We start from the raw sequence: 17,019 nt of genomic DNA, 5'->3' as shown, positions 1-17,019 counted from the left end.
TTGATATAAAGTGTTTAAAATCAATAATGCTACTATTTGATTAGAATATTAGCTTCAGCATTGACTGAGCTCTGCAAAGTATTCTCTGACGAAACTGCTTGCATTTGCAGAATTAGGATTAAATGGCTTAATGCATTGGAGTTTCAAAATCTAATTTGAAAGATTATTTTATATGTTTGGCAAATGCAATAGTGCTTTAAATTGTCCAGTCCACCTTAACTGAATGGATATGTGTGCGTGGAAATGAAGCAATATCAAGAAATGGCATTGTTATCTTTATTTTATAGCTTCTATTTCACCCCATCCCCCCATCATTTTAATCCCATAGCCTATTCTTCTTTTTTCAGACCGCTATAAAATTTCAGGAAACTGAACCATTAGAATGGACTAATTTGTTAAATTTTATGCATTGTTCTACAGTTTACAAATTGTTCCTTAGTACTCTCCAGGTTCATATAACCCTTTGTGGAAAGATGATTTGGTAACATAACAACATAACATAACAACATAACATAACATAACATAACATAACATAACATAACAACATAACATAACATAACAACATAACATAACATAACACATAACATAACAACATAACATAACATAACATAACATAACATAACAACAACAACATAACAACATAACATAACATAACACAATGAACATCACCATTCAAATCGTAACACAATGAAATACAATATAAAGAAAAGAAGCAATAAAGTGTAATATTAGAATCGTACAGCATATAGCACAGCACATTACAATTTCTACAACTGGCAGAAAAAATCATTAGGTGATCCACCAAGACCCTCAGCTATTGTCAAGTGGTCATTGGTACATGGGGGAAGTCTGGGAATCACTGTTATATATCAAGGGGAATATGCATGATTAAAAACCATTAAACTAGATAACGGCTGTTCTGCTAGAAACTTTTCCTTATCCTTCACTTCCCATGGAAATGCTAGCCCACAAGTTTACAGTTCAGTTGCCTAGTGTCTCCTTGCTGTTTAATTCACAGCCATCAATCAACTGTTTACCAGCTTCAGAAGCCTTAAAAGCATAATCCTATCTGCATGATTCATAGACCATAATCTTTAAAGCCCACAGATTCTTGGGTTCTGATTTGTGGCAGCTGCTTCCTCAGGACAGAAGCTTCAGCCTTGTCTATAAGTGTCAGGCAATGTTTTGCTGGCAACTTAGAAATGTTTAACTAGTCTGCCTCTCTTGTCTTCAGTACATGCATTCATCTACAATTAGACCTTTTAATTGTTTCGTAGAATTAGCAGTCCATCGTCAAGTTAATTATGTAAGAAATCACCCTAAACACTCAATTAAAGAAAGACAGCTTTCAGACACAGGATGGGAAGATTCATTTCAGAATTAAACCAGGGACATCTTTATTTAATTAGTTTTAGTTGCATTTTTATTCCACCTTTCCACCAAATGGTGCTCTGGACGGTTAACAGTAATGATGCAGATATAACAAACTACAATATTAAACTACCATAGAATAGCAACCATACAAAAAATAAATTCATTCTGAAGAAGCATCTCCATTCCCATTGCTCAGCCCAGACACTGAGGTCCTCATCCAAGGGTCTTCTGCTGGTTCCCTCACTGCGAGAAGTGAGGTTACAGGGAACCAGGCAGAGGGCCTTCTCCGTAGTGGCGCCTGCCCTGTGGAAAGCCCTACCATCAGATGCCAAGGAAATAAACAACTATCTGACTTTTAGAAGACATCTGAAGGCAGCCCTGCTCAGGGAAGGTTTCAATGTTTGATGCTTTATCACTTTATTATTAATAATAATAATATTCTGTTGGGAGCTGCACAGAGTGGCTGGGGAAACCCAGTCAAATGGGTGCAGTATTATTATTATTATTATTATTATTATTATTATTATTATTAACCATGCTGGAAGACGCTCCACAAGTTCAGATACCTCAAAATCCTGGTGCAGACACCAGTATACATCCCTGGTTTAGTGGACTCTTGAAGAACCAACCGTTGTTGTTTTTCATCTCTTTGACCCATGGGCAGCTAGAAGCCTGAAACTGTGGTCTGTCTCCAAATCAGGTTTTACTGGGGCACCAATGATGCCTTTGGCTTGCGAAATCCCCTTACATAATCGTGTTACAGATCTCCATATGGCTGTGTGCAACAGAGTCGAGCTCATTACAAAGCTGTTAAAATATTCTGCAGCCTGTTTCAGAGCGATACTAGTAACAAATGGTCCTCTGGAGCTCCTTCAAAAGTGTTTAAACCCAATGGCTATAGAGCTAGCTGCTGGTATAAATTAAAACATCTCCCAATAATTAGTGGACAATGGGAGTAAGCAGGGAGATCTTTTAAAGGTTTGTATGGGTGAACAATTACCATTTCCTTTTTTTTGCATACCCATCCCATCCTCATGTCTCAGCAGCTATAATGCTTTAGGCGGTGAAGATGGAATGCTTCAATTTCATGGATTTACAGAGACTGCCTAAGAGAGACTGTATTTCTTTATGAAGCACTTGGGACTTCATTCAGAAAAGAAATATACCTGAGCCTGTGTTGAATTTGCAGGGAATCATCCAATTTATCTTGTTGAATCACATACTTTATTTTAGCACAACACAATTGGTTTAAAAAGAAGCAGAAGCTTTAAAGCAATTTGGAAACAAAATCTAATTGTGTTATACAAACAGGATGGGCTATCTAATCAGGGACCATCATCTCATTTGAGCTAGTGTCACGAGCCCTCAGCTTCACTGCCCATCACTCGCATTACAAAACTACTTAACAATAAAATTGCTTTCAAATCCCAAACTAGAGATCTGGGCAAGAACCTATTCGCTTTGCTGTTTTGGTCCAAAGATATATTTACATTCCTACATTTGTAGCCCACCATTCTTCCACCATGGCACGGTACACTTATTTATTTGATTACTAACTTATGTACAGCATACCTGCCAACATTTCTCCAATGAAAATAAGTGTGTCCTATTCAATAATAATAATACTTTATTCTTTATACCCCATCCATCTGACTGAGATACCCCTGCTAGTTTAGGTGGCTTCCAAGATGCAGTATATAAAAACATAATGAAACATTAAAATCTTCTCTATTCAGGGCTGTCTTCAGATGTCTTCCAAAGGTTGTATCTCCTTGGCTCAGGGGTCACATAACTCTATTGTCTATCATCTATCTATCATCTATCTATCTATCATCTATCTATCTATCTATCTATCTATCTATCTATCTATCTATCTATCATCTATCATCTATCATCTATCATCTATCTATCATCTATCTATCTATCATCTATCATCTATAATTATCTTCTATATCTATCTATCATCTATCATCTATGATCTATCATCTATCTATCTATCATCTATCATCTATAATTATCTTCTATATCTATCTATCATCTATGATCTATCATCTATCTATCTATCATCTATGATCTATCATCTATCTATCTATCATCTATCATCTATCATTATCTTCTATATCTATCTATCATCTATCTATCATCTATCTATCTATCATCTATCTATCATCTATCATCTATATCATCTATCATCTATCATCTATCTATCGATCTATCTATCTATCATCTATCTATCTATCTATCATCTATCTATCTATCTATCTATCTATCATCTATCTATCTATCTATCATCTATCTATCTATCTATCTATCTATCTATCTATCTATCTATCATCTATCTATCTATCTATCTATCTATCTATCTATCTATCTATCTATCATCTATCTATCTATCTATCATCTATCTATCATCTATCTATCTATCTATCTATCATCTATCTATCTATCTATCTATCTATCATCTAGATGGTACCTCGGGTTATGTACGCTTCAGGTTACATACGCTTCAGGTTACAGACTCCGCTAACCCAGAAATAGTGCTTCAGGTTAAGAACTTTGCTTCAGGATGAGAACACAAATCGTGCTCCGGTGGCGCAGCAGCAGCGGGAGGCCCCATTAGCTAAAGTGGTGCTTCAGGTTAAGAACAGTTTCAGGTTAAGTACGGACCTCCGGAACGAATTAAGTACTTAACCCCAGGTACCACTGTATTTATCATCTATCTATCTCCATACCCCCTGATGAAAATAGGGATGTTCTAAGGGAAAGCGAGACATTCTGGGATCAAATCAGAAACCAGGATGGCTTCTGTTAATCCAGGACTGTACCTGGAAAATAGGGTCACTTGGAGGGTTTGTGTACAGCATTTATAACCCACCCATTTGCTAAACAGGCTCTCAGAGTGTCAGAAATCACTCCCGAGATTGTGCCTGCCCTCAGGCTTGCAATCTAAGATGAAATTGTAGAGGAGAAAAAAATAATGGGAGGAGCAAGAGGAAAGGAAGCTTGAGTACTTAAGTTACAGCTCTTAAAGTTACAGCCTATAGCAATGCTGGTTCTGGTTATCTTGTAGTTCTCAGGTAGTCGCCCTTTCAGGATCTGAATGCATCTGCTTAGGTTCAGCAAGATGGTGGCCCCATGTGCTTTCAGACCACACTTTCAGACCACAGATGTCCTCAACTTAAACTCTTGAATGAGTTATGGATGCTAGTGGATGAAATTTGGCCTGCATTTTTTAAAGTGAACTGATCTGATCTATACTTCCTGAAATAAGATATGGAACGGAACACAGTTATCCTTTGCACTTTGGCACTTATCTGAATTTGACCATACAGACCATGCAGAAACCAGAGGCTCCCTTACCATATGGAACACAATCAACAGTGTTGATTGCACAGAGCACTATTTTAAAGGCTTGTTTCCCCTCCGCCAGGCTGAGACATATCTGCTGCAGGAAAGGATATGGATCAGGTGTAACTTCACAGTGGCTTAACTTACACCAGCTTGCTTTATGCCAGCTTTATGTGTATAAGATTGGTCCCCAAGTGCCTGAAACTGCCATTAAAATCAGTTTGCTTAGGAAAGATCAGCAAAACATGCAACGAAGCCAAATATAGACACACCCACCCAGCCATGTTTTCTGACCTCTCAGGTGTACAGCAACCTGTTTTGCAGGTACTGACAAGCCCCTGGTGGTCTGTCATGGACATCTTTGCCTTAATGGGTCACAGGCTGTGTGGGCCAGCTTTTGTCATTTTGTTTCCAAATGATTCACAGTTGTGGAAGCTAATGCTTGTACTCTTGCTTTATGCAGTGTTGCAAATCAAAAACAACAGTTTGTGTCTTACAAATGTAACACAAGAAAAAACAAGATCAGAGTCAGAGAGAGAGAGAGAGAGAGAGAGAGAGAGAGAGAGAGGGAGAGAGAGATTGGAGGAAAAATTTAAATGCAAAGAAAGGTATTACTGCCTTTCCAAAATTACAGCAAATGCCTTTCTAAATTGGAACAAGCAAATTTTAATCATTTGTTTAGTACACAAATACAGAGCAGCCAGAAATACAGGGGGGGAAATACTCAGGGGAAATATCTGAAGCATAAAATCTCTTTAGAAATTAATTCCTGCCTTTTTGTAGCATAAAAAGTCATTTGAACTTCATAAAATGTACTTGGAAGGTATTTTATAGGAGTAAGATCTGAAAATACCAGTTCTGTTTAATGGCAACTGTTCCACTGTACAATGGAGCAGGCACGTGCAAAAATGTTGTTTCTCATTTAGTTATTCCATTCATTTTCATTATTAAAACTTTATTCCTTCAGTTATTTGGTCATTAAAATCCATCATTTTTTCATATGATTTTATTCCTTTTTATTATGTCAGTGAAAGACCCAGCTTCCCTTCTGCTGCCTAGAAATTCTGTGTTTTTCTTTCATCCGACACTCTGTTTTCAGACGTTTATTCCCTATCATAGCTAGAACAGGCTAGACTGACTTTATGAGTGGAGAGAAACAAAGACCACGGAAATAGAAATTTCCTCTCTGTTTGATAAGACGTGACAAACTTCAGATAGGAGAAAAGGATCCCTGATTTATATGCATTTATATGAAGACCAGGGTTCAAATCCCAACCCAGCCATAAAGCTCACTGGGTGACTTTGAATCAGTCACTCTTTTGCTCTGCCTCACAGTAGAAACAAATATGTAACCTCAAACTCCTAGAGGAAATGGTTGGAAGCCAAGATCCAGGTTTGGGGCAAGTGCTATTTGATGAGATAACTTCAGCAGAAATTTAACATTGCAAAATATGCAGCAAAGCATCAACATATAGGTTGAAAACCCTTTCAGTGAACCCCTTTTAGAAGTTCTTTTCAAAGCTTTCCCACTTCCCCAGCAGAAGTAGACCACACGTCTGGTAAGTGATAATATGGATTATTTGCAAAACTCTTCAAAGGTCATATTCATGTGTTTTTCCATACAGCATTCTGAAAAGGATGCACTAGCAGTAAAAATTGCTTAGTTAGAAAATGGCTAAAGTTCCTAAACTTAAAAAAAGGGGGGCTACCTTCAGACTCCATTCTTCTCTGAAGCAAAAGAGATTGGTTATCTTTGTTTCCGAATAGCTTAGTTCTCAAATGTTTTGGCTCCTGAACGCTGCAAACCTGGAAGTGATTGTTCCAGTTTGCGAACTATTTTGGGAAGCTGAACATCCGACGGGGCTTCCTCAGCTTCTGATTGGCTGCAGGAGCTTCCTCCAGCCAATCAGAAGCCGTGCTTTGGTTTCCGAAAGTTTTGGAAGTTGAACAGACTTGCGGAATGGATTCTGTTCGACTTCCAAGGTACGACTGTATACTGATAACCATATGTAGTGTGAGATAACAAAGGGCTTGGTTACAATTTACTCCCAAGTTGTGGGGAAGTGACATAGGCTAAGCCTTTCAGGACAGCTTACCACATGGCTCCAACCCCTTCCAGCATTAATCAGACTCAAGCATGCTGGTTACATGAGACTGGTTATGCAATAAATAAATCCTAAAAAGCACACAGATACAGAGCTACCTATTTTCTAAAGTAATTGTAAATTGAACTAGGAACTATAGGAAAAGCACACACATTCCAAGAAACAGCATGCCCTTGTCAAGGAGGGGGAAAAACCCCCACAGGTTAAAAGCAAGCTTTCCTCTCTGCCTTCTACAGATGTCCAGAAGACCCTTTCCTTGTCACTGTGAGTGGAGGAAAGAAGGCCTGTCAGAATGCTGGACACTTTTGTTAAAATACTTTTAACTTGATTGGACAGCTTACTGTGTTAATCTCTGTTTTCCTGCCCTCTCTTCTCCCCAACTCGCTGTAACCTCCACCTGACCTATTCTGCTTGCTGTGGGGAAACGAAAGTTAAAATGGCTCTGAATGAATTCTGAGTAAGTTCCGAACAAGCAAGAAATTAATGTGCATTTGGTCCAAAACAAATGAAAAACTAAACTCAAATGTTCCTATCTTCAATAGGTAAAGGTAAAGGGACCCCTGACCCTTAGGTCCAGTCGTGACTGACTCTGGGGTTGCGGCGCTCATCTCGCTTTATTGACCGAGGGAGCCGGCGTCCAGCTTCCAGGTCATGTGGCCAGCATGACTAAGCCACTTCTGGTGAACCAGAGCAGTGCATGGAAATGCCGTTTACCTTCCCACCGGAGCGGTACCTATTTATCTACTTTCACTTTGACGTGCTTTCGAACTGCTAGGTTGGCAGGAGCAGGGACCGAGCAAAGGGGGCTCACCCCGTCATGGGGATTCGAACCACCGACCTTCTGATTGGCAAGTCCTAGGCTCTGTGGTTTAACCCACAGTGCCACCCGCATCCCTATCTTCAATAGTAATGAGCAGAAATAAATGGATCCCATTCATTTCCGGTTTTCATGACTATGAATTGAATACACACCTCCAATGCCATGCAGGGAGGCATTGCGTTTGAGTGGACTTCAGAGGTACTGGATTTGAAACATTCAGGCCAGACTCTGGAGTGTGAAGCAAACGTTTGACAAACCATTAGCCTATCTATCTCCATCTATCTATCATCTATCTATCTATCTATATCTATCTATCTATCATCTATCTATCTATCTATCTATCATCTATCTATCTATCTATCTATCATCTATCTATCTATCTATCTATCTATCTATCTATCTATCTATCATCTATCTATCTATCATCTATCTATCATCTATCTATCTATCATCTATCTATCTATCTATCTATCTATCTATCTATCTATCATCTATCTATATCTATCATCTATCTATCTATCTATCATCTATCTATCTATCTATCTATCTATCATCTATCTATCTATCTATCTATCATCTATCTATCTATCATCATCTATCTATCTATATCTATCTATATCGGGCAGATGCACAGGACACAATGTGTGGTCCTTGACCTGGAGCTCCCACTGAAAAGAGAAGCTCAGTTTCTTCTCCGTTTCCCCATAAACTTTATTCAGATTTGCCCATGAAAGCTGATCAATTTAGGAAAATTGGACACTGCCCCACCAGCCTCACTGTCTTCAACCAGCCCCCAATGCAGGCTGTGGTTCTGCCCGTCAGGCCCCCCCCCCTTAATCTCAGTGTTGTCCCTCAGCAGGGAGCAGGATGGAGATGAAACTAAAATTAGTTAGCTTTAGTGACCTTGGTTCTGATTTTACCTACTGCTGGCCTCATTGCCTTTTGCGCTACTCTTCATATACCACTGCTCATGTAATATAGTTGGCTATTGCTGGGAAGGGAAGAGATAGGTGAGTCTGATTAAGTTAAAAGGAATGGTAGAATAATTCAATGTGGGGACCACCATTTTTAGCTGAAGTTTGGTGCTGAGCATCGCATGCAGTTCCTACCATGATGTTAGTTGCATAAACAGTTTATTACTGCAGTAGCAATTATTGCAACATTCTTTCCAAAAAAAGGGATAATGCCACAATTATAAACTCTGTAGACTTGGCACGATAAACAAAGGGAGCAAGCATTTTATGTTTCAAGTGCGTTTGTCTGCATTAGGGCTGTAAGACTGGGCTCATTGCCCTGCCTTGCAATTTACTTCAGTTACTACAGTAAGAGTTGAGTCTTGCGCTTTCCTTAAATCTTTTGCATGAAACTCGCTGCAAGCTCCAACTTGAATGGTAAAAGCAAGACCAAATATTGGCATTTATGGTTTTAATCATCAACTGAAAAGGGGCGCACTGGATGGAAATATATAGACACAGATGGATAAGTTTCAAAGATGGTACCACCAATAGAGCAGTGGGAGAGCTTAGTCAGGAGAAGAATTTACCTGCGTTGTGGGTGCCATCTTGGATGCTTGCCCCTGAGGACCTGCAAGAAGTAAACTCAGATTTCTCTTACAGAACCCAGTACCTGACAGGGTGCCCCAATACAACCCTCTGCTCAATGAGTCAGATCCTTCCCAAAGAAACTGCACTCACAAATTGCTTTTCCATAATATCCTGGGGACGTTCTAGACATCTCCATCTGTAAATTTATATGTTCTATATGAGATCATATTTCTGATTCACCTGCTTCTCCTTTTGCAAGTGAAGATCTTTCCACTGGGCATATCTGCTTATTTATACTACCCTTTGGCCAATAAGAATTATGCACATGCTAACACGGAATTGTCTGTAATTCGTTGATTTATAAATTTCTTACGGATAACCTTCAATCAGATTATGGTCTATGTCTATTACAGCTCACAATATCTTTCTTGTTTATAGCACTGTATTTCTTTTTATCTTCTTGGAAGCTAAGGTTTTTGCTTGCCTCAGCTGTATGTGTACTCTAATAAAGATAAATCTTTAATCCTACTTTCCTTTTTTAAAAAAGGGGGAGAAAAAGAACATTTTCAGCATTTTCAAGCTATACGTAGAATCATTGGGTTTATTCTATGTCTTAGTAAACCAATATAGGAGAATTTTTTCTGTGCTATTGGTTAGGTATCCTTTTTCATAATTGAGTAACGTCTGAATCCTTTTCACACTTTCCTGTTGACCTCAATCGGATTTAGTTCTAAGTAGATTTGCATAGAATTGCACTATCTTCCCTTTCAGCAAGAGAAAGCTTTTATTTTCACATTGTTTTACGTTTGCCTTATGTAGTGCATGGATTTGAAATAGTTTCAACAGTTCCATCTCTCAATTGCTTTTAGTGACTTCCACTAAATTTGTGAGTTTAAGTGCGTGCTCCCTCGATGCTTTAATGGATCTAAGCCTTAAAAGCAAATAAATAGACAAATGCATTTGCTTGGCCTTCAATATGTGCACATCACTTAATAATACCTTTGTTGTAAATGGTTCAGTTTGGCACATTTTCCTCGAATAAATGTTATTTAAACCTTTTATGCAAAAAGAAATGTTACAGGTGTTATTTAGTGATGTCTGCTAATGAACAGATGTCAGATGCCCCAAGGACTCTGAGAATATGTACTGCTAACATAAACAGCATAAGGCTGGACTCAAGTGTTGCTCAATAGCTGTGCAACATTGGACTGTAGCTCAACTGACTGCTGTGTCTGATGGGTGCCAATGGTTAGGATTCCTGCTCCATGCTTGCAGTCATGAGATTGTTGTCTATCACATGACAATGTATGTTTTCATTCCACAGAGTGGCAAGTTACAGAGACAGGATGTTTGGTATCACTGTGTTCCGTGAAGTGAGACTATTGTCCTTTGTTCTTTTCTCTTTTTGCTGTCTGATGAGACAGAATGCTCCGAGTGTATTATATGTAAATAAACCTAGATTAGCCAAACTACTGTGCTACTGAGTTCTGTTATGCAAACTGCGAATACTCTGTGGATCCCAAAGTGTGCTGATGCTTCTTGGTATCAGTCGCTGTGATGTTCGGGCTGAAGAAAGCTTTTGAAGCTCCCGAACAATCGGCCAGGAGGGAAAGAACATGCCAGTCAGCATTTGTCTCTACTAAGGTCCTACACAAGAGTAGGACATCTGGAGGACCAAAGGTTAGCTACCCCAATCATAAAGCTACAATAAAAACAATACATTCCATGCTACGTATAATTAAGAAAAAGATTGAAAATAAAACTGCTAACATTGTAATGCCATTATACAAATCTATGGTGAAGCTACATGGCAAATACTTTGTACAGTTCAGCCCAGTATACCTGAAGGAGGGTCTCCACCCCATCATTCAACCCAAACACAGAGGTTAAAGACGTTTAACTTATTGGTTTTTTAAAAAAGAAAAAAAAGAAGCAGGTATTTTATTGAAATAGAAGTGGGTGGACGTGGAATAACATTGGTAAGCAAAGGTGAGAAGGGGGAAATAAGGGTGGGTGCTGTAGTTCTCAGAGATTGCCTGCTCCTAGGTAGCAGTGGGGGCACCAATCCATCTGAGGCTGCTATCAATGTGGGGCCTTTCAAAGCATAGGATCTTGGCTGCCACTCTGAATATCTCACCTCCAAAGGGCTATTGACATGGTTGAGCTGGGGCCAGTGATGGACCCCTCTGAAGTACTGAACCTTCAACCAGCCCCCCCCCCCTCCGCCCCACTGGGCTGACTGCTAGAGCCCTTCCTTATCACAGGCAAGAAGGAATGATTATTAATGCACTTTAAGTCTATATACTCTAGATGGGGAATTGGTTCAAGGTCAAAATGAGAACCATACAGAGCCTGGTTCTGAGCAGGGCAGAAGTGAAACAGCAAACACAAACCCCAAAGCCAGACTTTAAGGAATTAAGGAAGGGGCTCACCCACTAGAAGCCAGAGAAAAACCTCAAAGAGGAACTGTGAAACAAGATAGGATAAAGAACAGTCAAAATGTTTTGTTTTGTTTTTTAAAAAATGATTGGGAAACATTCCCAACAGGAAGTCTTAGAGAGAAATTTTTAATGTGAGCAGCAGGGAACCTGATTATTGTGCCTTGTTCTAAAAAATAAAACGTGCATTTTGACCTCTGAGTGACAGTGTTGTCCCAAGGGACTGAGAGAATTATTATATCATAATTCAGCAAGCCTGCTGTTTATCCTCCTTAAAATACTTATTTATTTTAATTATCTTTGTTCAGTTTAATGATGAAGCAGATGTTTGCTGAGTTTTTTATTTCAAAACATCATAAGACTCCCATCGCCCTGTTGCTCCTTTGGTGTGTTTGGCTTTGTAATGTCCAAGACCCAGGCCATCAGAAGCAATCAATTCTCTCTATCGCATTGGTATTATAAGGCAGCTTCTAGTTTAGAACATATGTCATCGTTATGTCTGAAAGCAGAAATAATGATCTTTGTGCTAAAGTGTTTGTTGTCTGGAGAATAATATATCTCTTCAGGACATACCACAAGCAGCAGAGTTTACAAAATATATACTCAACTCGCATTTACTCACTGGACAGGGGGAAATAAAACCTTTTCAGGATCTTCATCAATGACAACAGGAAGGAATGCACACACACACACACACCCATGACAAAAATAAGCTGGTGGTGTTTTGGAATAGTTTACACATGCACTTGATTAATCATAACTCAATTACTTCCAGTGATGTGTGTGTACTACCGAGTCCACTGAAAAACAATACTGAAGAAGGTGACCCCAAAGTCCTGTTTGCTGCTTTTAATATGTAATGATTCTCATCAATACAATGAACCATTCAGTGCCTCTGTCATCAAGTGATGATTATGCATAAAGTATGTGAATCAGACTTCCATTTTGTTAATGTTCAAAGGACTATCACCCAGTCCAACAAGGGTGGACAGCACATGGAATACTTCTTCGATAAAGAGATGCGTGTGGCACTGTGGTCTAAACCACTGAGCCTCTTGAGCTTGCAAATCATAAGGTCGGCAGTTCAAATCTGCCCAACAGGGTGAGTTCCTATTGCTTTGTTCCAGGTCCTGCCAACCTAGCAGTTTGAAAGCATACCAGCGCAAGTAGATAAATAGGTATTGCTGTGGCGGGAAGGTAAATGGTGATTGCATGTGCTCTGGCATTCGTCAGTGTTCTGTGCTCCAGAGTGGGTTAGTCATGCTGGCCACATGACCCAGAAAGCTGCCTGTGGACAAATGTCGGCTCCCTCAGCCTGAAAGCAGTGTTGAGCGCCACACTCCATAGTCACCTTTGACTGGACTTAACCATCCAGGGGACCTTTACCTTTTTACTTCGGTCCAGTTTGTATATGTAAAGGAGTGCTCTGTAATGAGCTGGGCTGCTGTACACAAAATAATCTCTGAAGAACTGAATCCATGAGAACACCAACAAAGATATGGCCAGCACAGTCAATCCTATGGTGCCACACACCAGAACAGATAATTTGGGAAACTAAACTTAGGCACCTGCCTTTTCAGTCCATCTCCCAACTACTGATTTATGCTATAAGCTTTTCCCATATCAAATTCTCAACTGTTCTTTGTTTACTCATCTAGTCAAAGTCATTGCTATCATCACATTACTACCTTTGAAACTTGGATCTAGTTCACCCAGTTGGGTGAACTGGCAGTGTAACAATACCAAAAACCATCACTTTGTAAATATTTTGATCATTCAGGATGGGATGAGAAATGAATATAGCATCTTTATATGATCTTTGATACTTAGTGTAGCCATCCACGGATCTTCGGAATCTATACATAAGTGATCACTATCTTATGTGACCGCAATACCTCAAGGACTGCCTCATTCCATTTGATCCTATCCAGACCCTGAAATCATATTCTGAGGCCCTTCTTTGTGTGCCTCCTGTACAAGAGGTCCAGAGGGTGGCAACATGAGAATGGGCCTTTTCTGCAGTGTTTCCGCATCTGTGGAATCTTGTTTCCAGGGAAGTTCTCCTGCTGCCTTCAGTATACACCTTTAGGCACCAGGCAAAAATATTCCTCTTTAGAAGAAGAAGAAGAAGAAGAAGAAGAAGAAGAAGAAGAGGAGGAGGAGGAGGAGGAGGAGGAGTTTGGATTTGATATCCTGCCTTTCACTCCCCTTCAGGAGTTTCAAAGTGGCTAACATTCTCCTTTCCCTTCCTCCCCCACAACAAACACTCTGTGAGGTGAGTGGGGCTGAGAGACTTCAGAGAAGTGTGACTGGCCCAAGGTCACCCAGCAGCTGCATGTGGAAGAGCGGGGACGCGAACCTGGTTCCCCAGATTACGAGACTACCGCTCTTAACCACTACACCACACTGGCCTTTGGTTGATTTGATTGACTTCCTATGCCCTTTTAAAATGTGTTGGGGGTGATAGTTATTGGGTTGCCGTTGTTTTTATTTTGAATATGTACTTTGTGGTTTTATACTCTGATTTTATCCTGTAAACTGCCTGCAGGTATAGGGCGGTATATAAATTCTAATACTAGTAAAGGTAAAGGGACCCCTGACCATTAGGTCCAGTCGTGGCCGACTCTGGGGTTGCGGTGCTCATCTCACTTTATTGGCCAAGGGAGCTGGCGTACAGCTTCCGGGTCATGTGGCCAGCATGACTAAGCCGCTTCTGGTGAACCAGAGCAGCGCATGGAAACGCCGTTTACCTTCCCACCGGAACGGTACCTATTTATCTACTTGCACTTTGATGTGCTTTTCGAACTGCTAGGTTGGCAGGAGCAGGGACCGAGCAACGGGAGCTCACCCCGTTGCAGGGATTCAAACCTCCAACCTTCTGATCAGCAAGTCCTAGGCTCTGCGGTTTAACCCACAGCGCCACCCGCATCCCCCCAAAAAAATACTACTACTATTCTAATACTATTCTAATTCTAATACTACTACTAATAATAATAATTTATCATAGTATAGAATAGTGGCTATGATTGTGAGTGCAGACGTTTGCAGCTGAAACCTGATCTCAGCTGCAAAATCGCTGCATAGCCTTAGGCACACTACTGAACTTTTTAGTTCAACCTCCACCCCACTCCTTCTGCTACTCTGCAATGATAATACTGACCAAACCTTTAGGGTTGTTATAAGGATTACCAAAGCAATGTATGCGAAGTGCTTTGAAGAAGTCTCAGAAAATGCTATATAAATGCTAATTGAAACCCACTAGAAATGTAATTAATCACACCTTAACATTTGTATTTGTTCAGCTTTTCTGAAATGAAACCATCTCTCACACACTTCAGTCTTTTCCATTCTGCATCATCAGTTTTAGGTATTGGAGATGTTAATTGATTTAACTAGCTATTATCCTTGAAAGTGAGATTATTAAAACAAAATCTAATTATAGACAAATCCCATTAAAGAAAGATTAAGGAATGGTTGTAATAACTGAAAACTGTTAAACGCACGCACACACACACAAAACAGGAGAGGATTGGAATGCAGATTTGGTGTTTAATTTTATCAATTTCTTTTCTACAAGAAAACTGCAGTTTGCTTTGTTATGAGCCAGATAGTTATAAAAATCCAAATGGCTTATCCAACATATGGGCATGCAACTCTTTCACCTCCCCCAAGTAATTTCACTAGGGTTGTTGAAACTCTTTTATCTTCCTTCAAAATTCCCTGGATGTTTTGACTAAGCAGAATGCTCCAAATTTACCTCAAAGTTTGCTTTAGGCGGAATTCAGTGGCAATATTCTGCAGGCATCTGGAACGCTCTTCACAAATCATTCCTAATCGAACTGCCATCGTGCGATGTGTTTATCACTAGGAATAGGTTGAAATCTCCCGGGGAATTTCGCTAGTATTATCAAAGCTTTTTGGGCTTCTTTCAAGATTCCTCAGATGCCTCAACCGAGAAGGAACTTCCAACTTTGCTTGAAATTTTGCTTTAGGCAAAATCTAGTGTCAGTTTAAGGAACCAAGGAGTCCCTATGAGAAATGGTTCTAGTCTTATTGGCACTCCTTTGGCTTCCCTCAAGGTTCATGAGATGATTATCTTGAAAGAGGGATGAGGGACCTGTGGGCCTTCAGATGCTGTTGTACTGAGGCTCCTTTGTTCCTAAGAAAGATGAGCACATCCATTGGTCATACTAGCTGGAGCTGATGAAAATTAGGTTTTAACGATATCTTGAAGGCCATGGGTTCCCCATTCCCATTTTAAAGCACCCCCTAATTAACCAAACAAGTGCTTTTGGGGATATTTAAAAATGAATTACCTTTATTCGCTGTCAAACGAATAAAGAGAACTTGCGTTTAAAGCCTACTATAAGAACAGGGAAACCTCACTCAGGTGTAGGGATGCAACGCTTAATTGAAAGGGGGGGGCTGTTGAATTTATTGATTTACCACTTTTAATTGTCTTAAAAGGTCTCTCCTCCCCCCCCCCGACTAATTGGAGTACAGATTTCAAAATACATTTTATTTCATTTAAATTATTGTAGAAACTGCAGGTGGCAAGCGCTACTTTAAAATATGCATTTCCCTTTACCTCACGTATAGGAATGCCTCTTCTAAGGTGATAACTGCTACAATGATAACTGCACATCATCTAAAAACAAAGCAAGAGTGGCCCCCTCTTTAGAAACATTTGAATGTATCCAATGCAGTGTGATCATAAGCACTTCATGTATTAAGAATTCTCCCACCTCATTTCCGTTCCTGCAGCCCCTTATCACACCTGAAAACGCTTTCCTGAGGTCCCTCAACCTCCAGAAAAGGTGCAAAAATGGCAGCAGTGAAAATGATTCTTTGTACACAAGCAGTGAAAATGATTCTTTGTACACAAGCATGCTTGTGTACAACAAGCATGCTTGTGTACAACCCTTTGTTTTTATCAGTGTGCACATTTAATTAAAAGAGCAATTGAGTAATCAACTAAAAGTCACAATTCATAGATTAAAATTCATTTAATCAGCTTGCAGCCTTCCTTGGAAGACTGTCATGCATCCCTAAAGCAAAATGTTACATTTACTGAACTGCCCTTCTGGAACATGATCACATGGATATGGCTTATCTCTCTAGCCACATTTAGATCAAGAGCTTGCAGAATTCTCTGGAGTCCTGGAACAGAAGCAACAGGCGGCACCTTGATTTAAACAAGAGCCCTCTATCATTGCGCCCATTAAATAGTCAATTTTCTCCCTATGAGCTTTAACTAAAGATCCCCAAGCTCAGAGCTAATTAAATGCTTCACTTTCTATGTTAATTTAGATGACAGGCAAACATTATCTGCTCAATATTTAGAAGTGTCCTAGTGAGGCGTTTAAGTGGGGAGGAGATGCAAAACACAA

The sequence above is a fragment of the Podarcis muralis genome, chromosome 4, assembly GCF_964188315.1.
Source record: "Podarcis muralis chromosome 4, rPodMur119.hap1.1, whole genome shotgun sequence".
NCBI lineage: Eukaryota > Metazoa > Chordata > Lepidosauria > Squamata > Lacertidae > Podarcis > Podarcis muralis.
The sequence above is the reverse complement of the archived record's forward strand: the minus strand, read 5'-3'. Positions refer to the sequence as shown.